The following is a 13,934-nucleotide window of genomic DNA, read 5'->3' on the forward strand; positions in this document are numbered from 1 at the left end:
CTATGTTTACTATGACCGATTACTGTACCCACGAACATGAAAGTAGCCATTTTAAACTGTCCAACAGTAAGAAAAGCACATGGAGCAGGATGCAAGTAATAATAGGAACACACGACAACTACTTACTTTTTCAAAGAACTTTCTTTATGTTTCTGTACTGATCATGCTCCCTCAATTTGAGGTCTGACCAGCGTTTCCTCAATTGATCCTTGCATCGTCGTACCCCAAAATTCCTGTGCAGACTCTTCACAACTTTAGACATGATCTTGGCATTTCTCAGATTTGGGTTTGGATACGGTCCATAATCACCAATATGTCGACCATCTCCAACATTTCTACAAAGGACATATTTGAGGCCTTAGAGCTCCTCCTGGAGCGTGACGTTTCTGGCTCTGGTCTTTCCTCCTCCTCGTTAGTGCTATTATGCACCTGCTGTGTCTCCGCCATGGTTCTCTCCCACTGCGATGAATGAGACGGGGCATATTCTAGAAAGAACATCGGGGCGGACGATACGGGTGAAGTTTCACGCATGCGCAGTGTATATAAAGTTAACACGCGTGTGTCGTACATACGTTCTGTGTGCGGAGGAAGAAGGAACGGAAGCGACGAACATAATAATTTTCTCTATTTTCTAATTTTCTCTTCACTGCTGTTGAAAACCAACTTCAATTTTACCCACTAATGATTAGATGAGCTAATGAATTTTCTTAAAATGAAACAATTCTAATTAAATTCTCTATTTAAAAAAATGGTTAAGTGATTATGTTTGTGTGCTCTAACTAATTAACTACTGTAGTGTATTTTTTACTGAAATGTTGTGATTGATAAACCATTGAGCTATTATAAAATGATTTTATTCTCCAGGGTCTCTGCTTTAATAAAATATATAATATCTTTTTTTTGAGGGGGGTAAACTAATCTTCAAGTCTGAAATGGCTTTTTAAAACGGACCTTCACTCATTTTTTTGAACTCTCCATCTATTAAATCTTCTGCCCTTGTTGTTTTAGCTTTGGATAGTAAAACATTTTTCTTTATCATACATCATGGGACACAGAACCTAAGTAATAACTTAATGGGTATATAGGCAGCTTAAGGTGATGGACACTGGTATACCCAATCCAGGAAGTTCACTTCCTATATAACCCCTCCTCCTTCCAGAAGCACATCAATTTTTTCGCCAGTGTCTAAGGTGTTGGTCACGAGTGAAGATGAGCTCCGAGGAGCTCCAGGAGGAATCCATGCTGGATTTAAATAGCCTTCATAGACCAGATCCATCCAAAGTGCCACTGAGGCCAAAGTGGATGGTACCTGGGCCTCGTATCCAAAGCACAAGGTTTTGCCTGTAACGCCTCTTTGAGGGCTGGACCCCGGGACCCAGGGATTTGGTCATGCTACATTACCTAAAGCTTTTTCCTGGCGGGGTGCTTTTTACAGGTCCAAGGGAGTGGAACCCCGATAAAATGGGACCCGGTCTTTGAAGGTTTGCTAAACGCAGCCCGCCGTGTTGGGTGAAGGTTGGATTGTCTGTTAATTCAGTAACTCCTTCAGCGGGGATAAGGGAAGAAACTTAGGAACTAAAAAGTCCACCTATGCTTTCTTCTTTAAGGGGAAAAAATGTTGTTATGCCTTAAATCTCCACTAGAGGGAGTGTATGCACATACCTTAATCTGTTGTCTTCACTTCAGCTCAGTGTCAGTCTGTGTGTGGCCGCAGCAGCTTGTGCAGGGAAATCCTCTCAAGGTAAGAGATCTGAAAATGCTTTTCTACCCCCTAAAGAGACCAGAAGGGTTAGGGAGACAGCTGTGGTTGTACCCCCTTGTAATACCCCCCTCCGGAGGTCCTGTTTTTATTTATTTTTTGCATCAAAAAGTTGTTTCCTTTGCCTGCTCTGTAATGGGCTCTCCCCCCCACCTCGTGCTAGGTCTGCGGACCCGAAAGCCGCCGAAGCACGGGAATGTTTTTTTCAAATGAAAAGGAGTGGGCGGGTTTACGAAGGGGGCGGGGCCTAGGCGCGGCACCGTGTAACATCCACGAGGATGCACGGAGGCTTAAAGGATCAGCTGGAGCAGTTTCTCCTCGGGGAAGAGGAAGCAAGCAGCCTACACTGGGACACAGGAGCAGTGGGGCAGGTAAGGGTGGGCAAGTGGCGTTCCTGATACAGGAAGCACTTTTTTCCAAGCACTAGGCTGAACTTAATAGCGGCATTACTGTCATGACTATGTTCAGTGCTTAAGTGCAATTTAATAGTGCCTCTGCTTTTGTGCTTAGCACTATACGTACCAAAAAAGACACCACAAAGACCAAAAAGGTACCAAAGGTTTCACCCCCAGGCGCTAGGATCTCCAGTCGCATCTCCACACTGTCATCCTTGCCTGAATAACCAATTATGGCAAGCCAGGGTGAGCCATTGGAACAAATTGATGGTGCAACTGCTTCTCACATCTCAGCCCCTGTATACGTGACTGAAGATGTCCTTTCCTCCACCCTGCAGGGTCTGGAAGGAAGATTAGCGGCTTTAATCGCATCCTCCATTCAAATGGATAGGAAGCGTGCTAGATCCCCTCCCCCACTTTAGACCATTTGCAAGGGGAACAATGGGCACAGGATGAGGTGTTACCCTCAGGCGATCAGGAGGAAAGACAAACAGATGATTCCTCTGCGGAGGAAACAATGGTAGATGAACCTTTTTCAGCCTTACAATCTGAGAAATTGCTGATACAAACTCTTACGGAGATGGTTTGCTCTACTTTCATGTTACCCCTAACGGAGTCTCCTGAAAGCTCAGTTTCTTCCTTGGGTTCCTTAAAACCTTCACAGCCTTTGCATGCATTTCCTGTCCATGCATTACTAGAACAGCTTATTTATACTGAATGGGATCACCCGGATAAGCATTTTCTTCCTCCAAAGAGATTTTCGGTTTTCTATCCCATGGAGGAGAAATTCACCAAAAAATGGAAGGTACCGGCAGTTGACGCTGGGATTTCCAGTGTGCATAAAAGTCTAACTTGTCCAGTAGACAATGCACAAATGCTTAAGGATCCAACAGATCAAAGGTTGGATATCCTGTTAAAATCAGCTTTTTCCTTGGCAGGTGCCATTACTAAGCCTGCAGTTTCTGCAATAGGCATCTGTCAATCCCTAAAGGACCAATTTAGACAGACCCTTAAAGAGGTTCCTGCACAAGCCTGGGAATTGGCCGAACTACCAAAAGCATTATGCTTTGCCATAGATGCCATTAAAGATTCTATTCACCAGGCGTCCTGCCTTATGCTTATACTAGTACATATGCGTAGAATCCTGTGGTTAAAAAATTGGTCAGCCGAAGCACCATGTAAAAACCTCCTAACTGGGTTCCCTTTTCATGGGGAGAGGCTATTGGGGATGATTTGGACAAATATTTTCAAACAATTTCTAGTGGGAAAAGTACTCTTTTGCCAGTCAAAAGAAAGTATAAAAGCCCTTCATTTAAACGGGCTCTTTCCCCTGCGCCAGGGACTTCCACCTTTAGGCAGTGGAAACGGCCCGCCATTAGACTCTAGAGGAAAACCTCAGGGTCAGGCCCAGGCTCAAAAGAAGTCCTTAGGCCGGAAACCTGCAAAGCAGAATCCTAAAGCCTCATCATGAAGAGGCACCCCCCCTCGCCAGGGTGGGGGGAAGACTTCTGCAGTTTTTCAGAAGTCTGGAAAGATGAAATTTAGGACAGATGGGTCATCTCCACGGTAACGCTGGGGTACAAGCTCTGATTTCGGGACTTTCCACTTTTCCACCTCATTTCCTGAGGTCAAGAGTTCCCAAGGATCCAGAGAAAAGGCAATCTCTGTTTCGGGCACTAGACCGATTAATATCTCAGGGGGTGATCATACAGATCCCCATAAAAGAGCAAGGTTTGGGGTTTTATTCAAACCTTTTTATGGTACCAAAACCAAATGGAGATGTCAGACCCATTCTAGATCTAAAAAACTAAAGCAGTTCCTGAAGATCCGCTCCTTTCGCATGGAGACGATCAGGTTAGTAGTTTCTATCCTACTAAGAGGAGAACTTCTATCGACATCAGGGATGCATATCTGCATGTTCCTATATTTCCCGCTCACCAAAAGTTTCTGCGGTTCGAAGTAGAACAGCAGCATTTCCAGTTTGTAGCCTTGCTCTTCGGGATAGCTACAGCACCCTGGGTGTTTACATAAGTCCTGGCCCCACCTCTAGCCAGGTTAAGGGCACAGGGCATAACAGTCTTGGCATACTTAGACGAACTATTGCTAATAGACCAGTCAGTGGCTCGTTTGGAGCAAAGCATGTACATTACAACCAATTACCTGGAAAGTTTGGGTTGGATTCTCAACCTAGAGAAATCTTCCTTAAAACCGATAAAAAGGCTGGAGTACCTAGGTCTGATCATAGACACAGCCCAGAAAATGGTGATCTTGCCTCAATCTAAAATCAACTCCATAAGAGAGCTGGTACGGATGGTCAGGTCAAAAGGCGATTCCTCTATTTGCCTTGGCATGAGGTTGCTAGGAAACATGGTGGCTTCATTCAAAGCAGTTCCCTATGCCCAGTTCCATTCGAGACTGTTACAAAACAGTACCTGTCTGCTTGGAGCAAAACAATTCAAGCTTTAGACTTGCCAATGCGGCTGTCCCCAAGGGTGTCCCAAAGCCTCAGTTGGTGGTTACTAACCCAGAATCTGCTGAAAGGAAAATCCTTCAGACCTGTTATCTAGAAAGTGGTAACGACAGATGCCAGCCTTTCAGTCTGGGGAGCAGTACTAGAAAAGACAACTGTCCAGAGATAGTGGTCAAGAGCCAAAAGAACCTTGCCCATCAATATCCTAGAGATTCGGGCAATGCGTCTGGCTCTAAAGGCCTGGACTTCCAGGTTACGGGATTGTCCTGTCAGGATCCAATCCGACAATGCCACAGCTGTGGCCTATATCAATCACCAAGGGGGCACCAAGAGTCTCTCAGCGCAGAGAGAGGTAAACCATATTCTAGCTTGGGCAGAAAGGAACGTTCCATGCCAGCAGTCTTCCTTTTGGGAGTAGAGAATTGGCAGGCGGACTACTTGAGTTTCCAGCAGTTATTCCAGGGGGAATGAATGGTCTCTTCACCCAACATTTTTTGAACTATTTGCCTAAGATTGGGGACTCCGGATGAAAACCTTTTGCATCCAGATTCAACCTGAAGTTAGTCAACTTTGTGGCCAGAACAAGGGATCCACTCGCATGCGGAACGGATGCGTTGGTGACCCCATGGGATCAGTTCTCACTGATCTATGCATTCCCCCCTATTCAGTTGCTGCCTCGACTTCTTTGCAGGATCAAGCTGGAAAGAAAGCCGGTAATTCTGGTAGGACCAGCATGGCCCAGAAGGTCATGGTATGCAGAAATCGTAAAGATGGCAGTGGAGAGTCCATGGCCCCTCCCACTATGGCCAGATCTGCTCTCACAGGGACCGATATTCCATCCTACCTTACAGTCTCTAAATTTAACAGCTTGGCTATTGAAACCCACATTCTGAAGAAACATGGGCTTTCTGGGTCAGTTATCTCTACCCTGATTAATGTAAGGAAGCCAGCTTCCAGAACTATATATTACAGAGTCTGGAGGGCTTATGTTTCCTGGTGTGAATCCAAGGGTTGGCACCCTCGGAGATGTATCATAGGCAGAATTCTTTCCTTTCTACAATTAGGGGTAGAGATGAAATTGGCCTTGAGTACTACTCAAGGCCAAGTCTCAGCTTTATCGGTCTTATTTCCAAGACCGCTTTCTTCACATTCTTTAGTCTGGGGTTTTTTGCAAGGGATGATGTGGCTTAATCCACCAGTCAAACCTCCTTTGAACCCTTGGGACTTGAACTTAGTTTTGTCTGTGTTACAAAAACAGCCATTTGAACCGATACAACATATTCCCTTAGTCCTTCTGACAGGGAAGTTGGTATTTTTGGTTGCTATATCCTCAGCAAGGAGGGTTTCGGAATTGGCTGCTCTTTCTTGTAAAGAGCTATATTTGATTATTCATGAGGACAGAGTTGTGTTACGCCCTCGTCTAGACTTTTTGCCAAAAGTGGTCTCAGGTTTTCGCCTGAACCATGATATTGTCCTGCCATAGTTTTTTCCATAACCATGTTCCAGGGAAGAAAAATCACTACATTGTCTGGATGTGGTGAGAGCAGTGAAAGTCTATTTAAAGACAACTGCTCAGATTCGTAAGACTGATGTCTTATTTATTCTGCCAGAGGGTCCTAAGAAAGGACAGGCAGTGTCAAAATCCAAAAAGTGCATTCGGCAAGTTATAATTCAGACTTATAATTTAAGGGGTAAGATTCCTATGATGTACAATAAAGAAAATAGGATTTTCATAACATATATATAACATTATATTATATATAATGTTAATGTTATATATATATATATATATATATATCATTATAACATATACCTGTAAAATCCTTTTCTTGGAGTACATCATGGGACAGAGAGGTCCCTCCCCTCTTTTGGGGTTTAAGTATATTGCTTTGCTACAAAAACTGATGTGCTCCTGGAAGGAGGAGGGGTTATATAGGGAGTGAACTTCCTGGATTGGGTATACCAGTATTCTTTACCTGAAGGTGCTTATATACCCGTTAAGTTATTACTTATGCTCTGTGTTCCATGATGTACTCCAAGAAAAGGATTTTACAGGTGAGCTGTTATAAGTGAGCTGTTATAAAAATCCTATTTTTTCTGCCAGTAAATACCTTATACAGTCCACTTCCTGTTTCTTGTCTGGTAAAAAGCCTAGGCTTATGACATCATGCACAGCACTCTCTCTCTTTCTCTCTCTCTCTCTCTCTCTCTCTCTCTCTCTCTCTCGTGAGAGTTTGCCAGGAAGGGAGGGGGTGAGTCATAAGAGGGCCAATGAGAGCTGCAGAGCTCGAGGTGTGCCTCTGTGTAAATCCAGGAAGTGAACAGGCAGCAGCTTCAGCTGCCCACAGTTAAAATGGTTGCAGCCAGACTTAGTGGAGGGAGATTTCTGCAGCACATTTGGCAAGTACAGAATCACAGTATATATAAAATAATATGCAAAGTGATTGAAGGGAAGTTTCAGAATGGCCAAGATGTTTTTATTACAAATTATATGAGCAGACTGCAGTTCCTCTTTAATCTTGTGTGCAAAAAAAATGCAAAGATGACTGGCATTAAAAGTGTTAAATGGATTTTGTATTTTAGATATTTAGAGCTCCCCGATTAGCTGTTTTTTTTGTTCTCACTGGTTCCTGTTCTTCAGGGCAGTGCCCAGCTATCCATGCCCTTTATTAGACAATTGTTTTCCTATTTGCCTTGAAAATAGAGGTAATTTTAGTAGTAGTTGTTTAGGGGTAGTTTTTCTTTAATGTTTCCAATTTGCAGACTTTTGGATGTGTTTGCTGCAATTCAACCCCAAACACATTTGCCCATCACTAGATTTTTCCTATTAAAATGACCTTGTGATCATCCCTGATAGAGGCTGTTACTTGTTGCTATGATGTAATTGTAAATTGTTGTCATACAAACATCACCTAACTGGCAAACACATCATTCTAATATTGTTATTGGTGTAATGACCCATGTTCTTGTATTATGCCGTGTACACACGACCGGACTTTCAACAGACTGAATCACGTCGGACTTTTCGATTGACTTCCGACAGACTTTCAACGGACTTCCATCGAATCGGAATTTTCTACACACAATCACACCAAAGTCCGACGGATTCGACCGTGATGATGTACGACCGGACTAAAATAAGGAAGTTGATAGCCAGTAGCCAATAGCTACCCTAGCGTCAGTTTTAGTCCGTCGGACTAGCATACAGACTAACAGATTTTTTGACCGGACTCAAATCCGTCGGAAAGATTTGAAACATGTTTTAAATCTAAAGTCCGTCTGATTTTCAACTGAAAAGGTCCACTGCAGGTCAGATGAAGCCCACACACGGTCGAATTGTCCGATGGATTCGTTCCGTCGGACTAGTTCGGTTGAAAAGTCCGGCTGTGTGTACACGGCATTAGAGTCAGTGTCGGACCCCACCACAGGTATGGTAGTGGTTGCCGCCTCTGCCATCCATCTTGTTACTCCATTCAAGTGCTCTGTATACTGGCCATGTGTGAGATTTACAGTGTATATAGTCATGTTAGTAATATAATAGAAAGCACGGTAATCATTGCTTTATATTTTACAGCTTCTGACAACTCCAAGGAAGTGAAGGCCTGAATGTAAGTTTTCAGTTTACTATTAATGTTCTAATTTGCCACATATATGACACATGTTGCCCAAAGAGAACCAACTAGATACTGCCTCATATTTCCAAGGAAGGTTATAAATCACATCTTTGATAACATACGAGATTCACTATAAAGAAAACTGTGAACATGAAAGTGTTGCACTCTTTTAAAACTGGTTGAACTAGTCAAAGTTTTAGGGGGCCCTTAAACTCAGATCTTCATTTACTTCCACCTACTAAGTCTCTTGGTTAGCTCCTGTACAGGTGGTCCTGGGCCAATGTAATTTTTACCCATTAAAAAAAACAGCCCTGCAGTCATCACTTGTATTTGCTGTCACTGATTTTGTATCACTATAAATTGTCTCTGGACATATTGGGGCCAAGTCACACTAGGAATTGTGGTAATGCAAGTGTGTAAATACAATGTGTTACCATTCTTTAGGGTGTAGTGCAATAGGGGAGCCCATTAATTTTAAATGGTCTGGCAGTGCCCCATAACATGGGAAAATGCACCTGATCCTTTTTTTCTAACGTAATGCCTGCTACTGTTAAATTGCATTGGAGTGCTTTGCTTAAATTGGTTGTTAAGTCACTATCTCATCTTTATACCGACCCCTCTGTCAGATAAAAAGCTGTATCCTAGTGCCTGTTTTTTATTGTTTTAACAGAATCTCCCAGCGATCACATGACTCAGGCTCTCTGCTCTCCCTGTCTGATAGCTCCAGCGGGTGGGGCCGATATTCCCCCGCTGACGTCAGTCGGGGAGGGGAGAAGGAGAGAGCCTGGAGTCACGTGATCGCTGGGAGACGCTGTTAAAACAGGTAGAAATCGGCTTTTTTTAAAAAAAAAAAGCACAGGCACTAGGATACAGCTTTTTATCTGACAGAGGGGATGATATAAAGATAAGATTGTTTTGTATCAGTGGGGAAGGGAGCATAGCAGCGCTAGTGAGAGCTGACAAACAGGGAGGGATGGGGAGAGGAGGACAGAGGGAGACACAAAAGAGCTGCAGATAGCAGTGGATGACGGAGGCATGTACACTGACCACAGTGTCGGGGCTCAGTAGCCCTGATATATTGTGGTCAGTTTACAGAGGGGAGGGTAGAAACTGGTAGGATCAGCCAGGTATTTCAGGTGTTACAGGAGGCCATATCACACAGCACAATCACTGTGCTGTATAACATGCTTTAAGGGAACAGGATACATTTTTATTTTTTTGGGTTAACAAACGCCTTAATGAATGGCACCTTAATGCACCACACCACACTTTGCTTATTACTATACCATATAACAGTTAATTGGCCCTAAATGGTACATTCTTTTTGGTTGAGTCAATGAAAATTGCAAGCTTTCAAAACGGCTCGGCTCTCTTGTTTAGGTCATGTGAATGGTAGAAGAGGCTTGTAAATATAATTTGTTGTCTTGTTTTCATAAGTCTTCTATTTTATGTTAAACAGGTAAGGTGTGCAAGGAAATGTTGTACTATCCAAATTAGTGTTATAGAACAAAAGCTGTACTATCCACAAATATAGAACATATAAAGCCGATTAAGGTTTTCAAGTTGGGGGAGATTTACTGATACTGGAGGACTCAGAATCTGGTGCAGCTGTGCATGGTGGCCAATAAGCTTCTAACTTCAGCTTGTTCATTTAAAGCTTTGACAATAAAACCTCTTGGTTACTATGCACAGCAACACCCAGTTCTGTGTGCACCAGTTTTAGTAAATCTCCCCTGTTGAGTAAAGGCTCCATTTCACATTGGATGAATACTGTACCTTTCTTCACATGTATGTATATAGGACTGATAAGTAAAACTTCTACTGAGAGTAACAAAACTTCTAATATAGGACTATATAAATATATACTTTTTGTTCTTTGCAGGTCCACAAAGGAGAAGAATGCAGATGGCTTCCTTTATTTGTATATCATTTTTTGCTGCACTTTTTAGAAATACCTACCGTACTTTTCATGTGCACTTCTATGATGTTAGGATTTTTAGAACATTTTCAGAAGACATGTTAGGAAATTTTAGAATCTATACCACACACACCAGATATGTGAGTGACAGGTGCACTTTAAGTATTATATATTCTGCAGCTGGTGGGATATATGGCATTTTTTTAGATGAAATTCCATGGTTCTCCATATTCATGACTGATTTGATATTTTAATGCAGAACACTGAGGTCATTTTTGTGAAAAGTATTTATTACATGTTCCATTATGCTTACTAAACTATGCTTGGAATTCTTACTGTCCGATAGAAATATCCATACTAGTAGCCATGTTGTCTTCCAGATTCTAGCTAAAATGAGAATCACAATTTTTTTTTTTTGCTTAGAATAAAGATCACGATTCTCGTGGTGTAATAGAGAACTAATGCGCACAACCACACTCTCAAAGGATCCTGGGCAATGGGACAAAATTAGAGAAGCTGCCAACATAAGAGGTGGCCTCACCCACCCTAAAAAACATTTGTTTTATTGTGTCCATCATTCATATTTAGATATGCATTAAGACTTTTAGGTGTAGAGCTAGACATTTCTTAGTTAGCTGAATATGCCTTTTGGGTTGTCCTGCTAGGTGTGTCAATTATCTATTAAATGCCATGTCCTGAGTCACCATTAGATGGCACAAGTGATAAGACACCTCCTAGCTAGTATTTCTTCCCCACTTTATTTGTGTAACACGCCCATTGTTTCCTGCAGGATGTGGTAATCATTTATTAGCTGTCATTTCTTGAGTCACCACTAGATGGCACAAGTGTAAGTAATGCCACAGTTAATACTGATTTTTTTAATACATTAATTTTGTTTAGTATATTGGTTTTAATATTGTCAAACGAATTCTTCAGTTTTATGTATGAAGCAGTATTATTAATGCATTGCCATTAGCATGTATTGGAGCGAGTTTTTACACATACAGGAGCGAATTTTAACAATGTTTACAGCGTTAACCTAATATAAGCTGGCTAGCAGGCACCGGACTCCTCATCCCTTTGATAAAGTCACGTGCTGTGACGCAACGTGTCAGGGTAGGAGGAGCCAGGTGCTGACGCTTCCCGGGAACGGCCATACCCGGAAGCCTTATTGTCTCTGCTGTACTTTTGCTGACAGTCTCGGTTTTTAATGTAAGTTACTACTTTTTTATAATAAACCTGTATTGAAATTACTTCACTATGGAAGCCTCTCCTTCTTCCTTAATATCATTCTGGAGTCTGTGTGAGCGCTGGTGATTAGGAGAGAAAGTTTGACACACGCACACCCTTTGGAAGAGGGGGACAGCTGTTGGATCATCATCCCTCAGGCTGGGTTCACACTGGTCCGACAAACGCTCCGACATTGGGAGCTCATGTCGCATGACGTGTGAAATTTAATGTTTCCCTATGGGAGCCGTCCTAACTGGTCCGACACAAGTCGTTCCGACTTTAGAAATGCTCCCTGTACTACTTTGGTCCGACTTTGATCCTACTTCAGCCTATTGACTATCATTGAAGTCGGATCTAAGTCGGATTGCCGTCTTGCATGATCCGACTTCGGCACGGGACTTGTGCTCAGATGATCTTGAGGGGGAACTCCGCGCCAAATTTTAAATAAAAATCCGGCATGGGTTCCCCCTCCAAGAGCATACCAGGCTCTTGGGTCTGGTATGGACCTTGAAGGGAACCCCCTACGCCGAAAAAGCGGCGTGGGAGGGTCCCCCCAATCCATACCAGACCCTTATCCGAGCACGCAGCCCGGCCGGACAGGAATGGGGGTGGGGACGAGCGAGCGCCCCCCCCCCCCTCCTGAACCGTACCAGGCCGCATGCCCTCAACATGGGGGAGTTGTTGCCTTGGGGGAGGGGGGCGCGCTGCGGCCCCCCCACCCCAAAGCACCTTGTCCCCATGTTGATGAGGACAAGGGCCTCTTCCCGACAACCCTGGCCGTTGGTTGTCGGGGTCTGCGGGCGGGGGGCTTATCGGAATCCGGGAGCCCCCTTTAATAAGGGGGCCCCCAGATCCCGGCCCCCCACCCTATGTGAATGAGTATGGGGTACATCGTACCCCTACCCATTCACCTAGGGAAAAAGTGTCAATTTAAAATAAAACACTACACAGATTTTTAAAGCATTTTATTAGACAGCTCCGGGGGTCTTCTTCCGACTTCGGGGGTCTCTCCGGTTCTTCTCCACGCTCTCCGGATCTTCTGCCGGGCTTCTCCGCTCTCTTCTGCTCTTTTGCCGCTCTTTTGCTAAAGTGGAGGAGCCCGGTCTTCGGTCTTCTGCCCTCCTCTCTTCTTCTGATGTTGACACGACGCTCTCTCCGGCTAGAATGCTCTCTGTGCGCTCTGCTCTGACTTATATAGGCGGTGACCCCGCCCCCTTATGCCGTCACAGTCCCTGGGCATGCTGGGACTATGACGGCATAAGGGGGCGTGGTCATCGGGTGATGACCACGCCCCCTAAAACGTCACAGTCCCTGGGCATGGCATGGGGGGCGTAGTCACCACCTATATAAGTCAGAGCGGAGCGCTCAGAGTGCATTCCAGCCCCAGAGAGCGTCGTGTCAACATCAGGAGAAGAGGTCAGAAGGCAGAAGATTGAAGACCGGGCTCCTTCGCTATAGCAAAAGAGCAGAAAATAGCGGAGGAGCCCGGCAGAAGATCCGGAGAGCGCGGAGAAGAACCGGAGAGACCCCCGAAGAGAAGAAGGCAGCAGACCGGGCTCCTCCCCTATGGCAAAAGAGCAGAAAATAGCGGAGGAGCCCGGCAGAAGACCCGGAGAGCGCGGAGAAGAACCGGAGAGACCCCCGAAGTCGGAAGAAGACCCCCGGAGCTGTCTAATAAATTACTTTAAAAATCTGTGTAGTGTTTTTTTTTTTAAATTGACACTTTTTCCCTAGGTGAATGGGTAGGGGTTCGATGTACCCCATACTCATTCACATAGGGTGGGGGGCCGGGATCTGGGGGCCCCCTTATTAAAGGGGGCTCCCAGATTCCGATAAGCCCCCCGCCCGCAGACCCCGACAACCAACAGCCAGGGTTGTCGGGAAGAGGCCCTTGTCCTCATCAACATGGGGACAAGGTGCTTTGGAGTGGGGGGGCCGCAGCGCGCCCCTCTCCCCCAAGGCAACAACCCCCCCATGTTGAGGGCATGCGGCCTGGTACGGTTAAGGAGGGGGGGCGCTCGCTCGTCCCCACCCCCATTCCTGTCCGGCCGGGCTGCGTGCTCGGATAAGGGTCTGGTATGGATTGGGGGGGACCCCCCACGCCGCCTTTTCGGCATAGGGGGTTCCCCTCAAGGTCCATACCAGACCCAAGGGCCTGGTATGCTCCTTGAGGGGGAACCCATGCCGGATTTTTATTTAAAATTTGGCGCGGAGTTCCCCCTAAAGATTCATACCAAACAATGCCGGGCATTGGCGGGGATCCAAGTCGGATCCCCGTTCATTGAAAGTCGGACACATGCCGGCTTCATGTCGCAGGGCAAAGTCAGATCCAAAGTAGGACGGCTGTCGTGTCGCACCAGTGTGAACCCAGCCTCACAGAGAAATATTAATCATCTGCCTGCTGTATGGATTACAGGATCAATACAGATTTACTGTAACTGCCTACTTTGTATTCTGCAGTCCACACCCCCAGCAAATACCCCCATATAGTCACATACTGTGATCGATCATTCCATCTGTCCAGCCCTGATTGTACATTTATACTCCC

At 44.8% G+C, this 13,934-nt stretch overlaps 1 protein-coding gene across 4 annotated transcripts in view; it reads left to right on the forward strand.

The window, feature by feature from the left end:
* LOC141107544 (class I histocompatibility antigen, F10 alpha chain-like) overlaps window positions 1-11,409 on the forward strand; it is a 154,532-nt gene extending 143,123 nt beyond the window's left edge. For 3 of the 4 annotated variants that reach the window (XM_073598354.1, XM_073598353.1, XM_073598355.1), the window contains 2 exons: window positions 8,199-8,232; window positions 10,121-11,409. The gene's annotated coding sequence lies outside the window, so the exon portion shown is untranslated. Of the gene's footprint in view, window positions 1-1,686; window positions 1,742-8,198; window positions 8,233-10,120 lie in introns of all 4 variants that reach the window. The other variant, XR_012235927.1, reaches the window with a different exon arrangement.
* The last annotated feature ends 2,525 nt before the right edge of the window (window positions 11,410-13,934 follow it).

This window comes from Aquarana catesbeiana, linkage group LG09 (assembly GCF_042186555.1).
Source record: "Aquarana catesbeiana isolate 2022-GZ linkage group LG09, ASM4218655v1, whole genome shotgun sequence".
Taxonomy (NCBI): domain Eukaryota; kingdom Metazoa; phylum Chordata; class Amphibia; order Anura; family Ranidae; genus Aquarana; species Aquarana catesbeiana.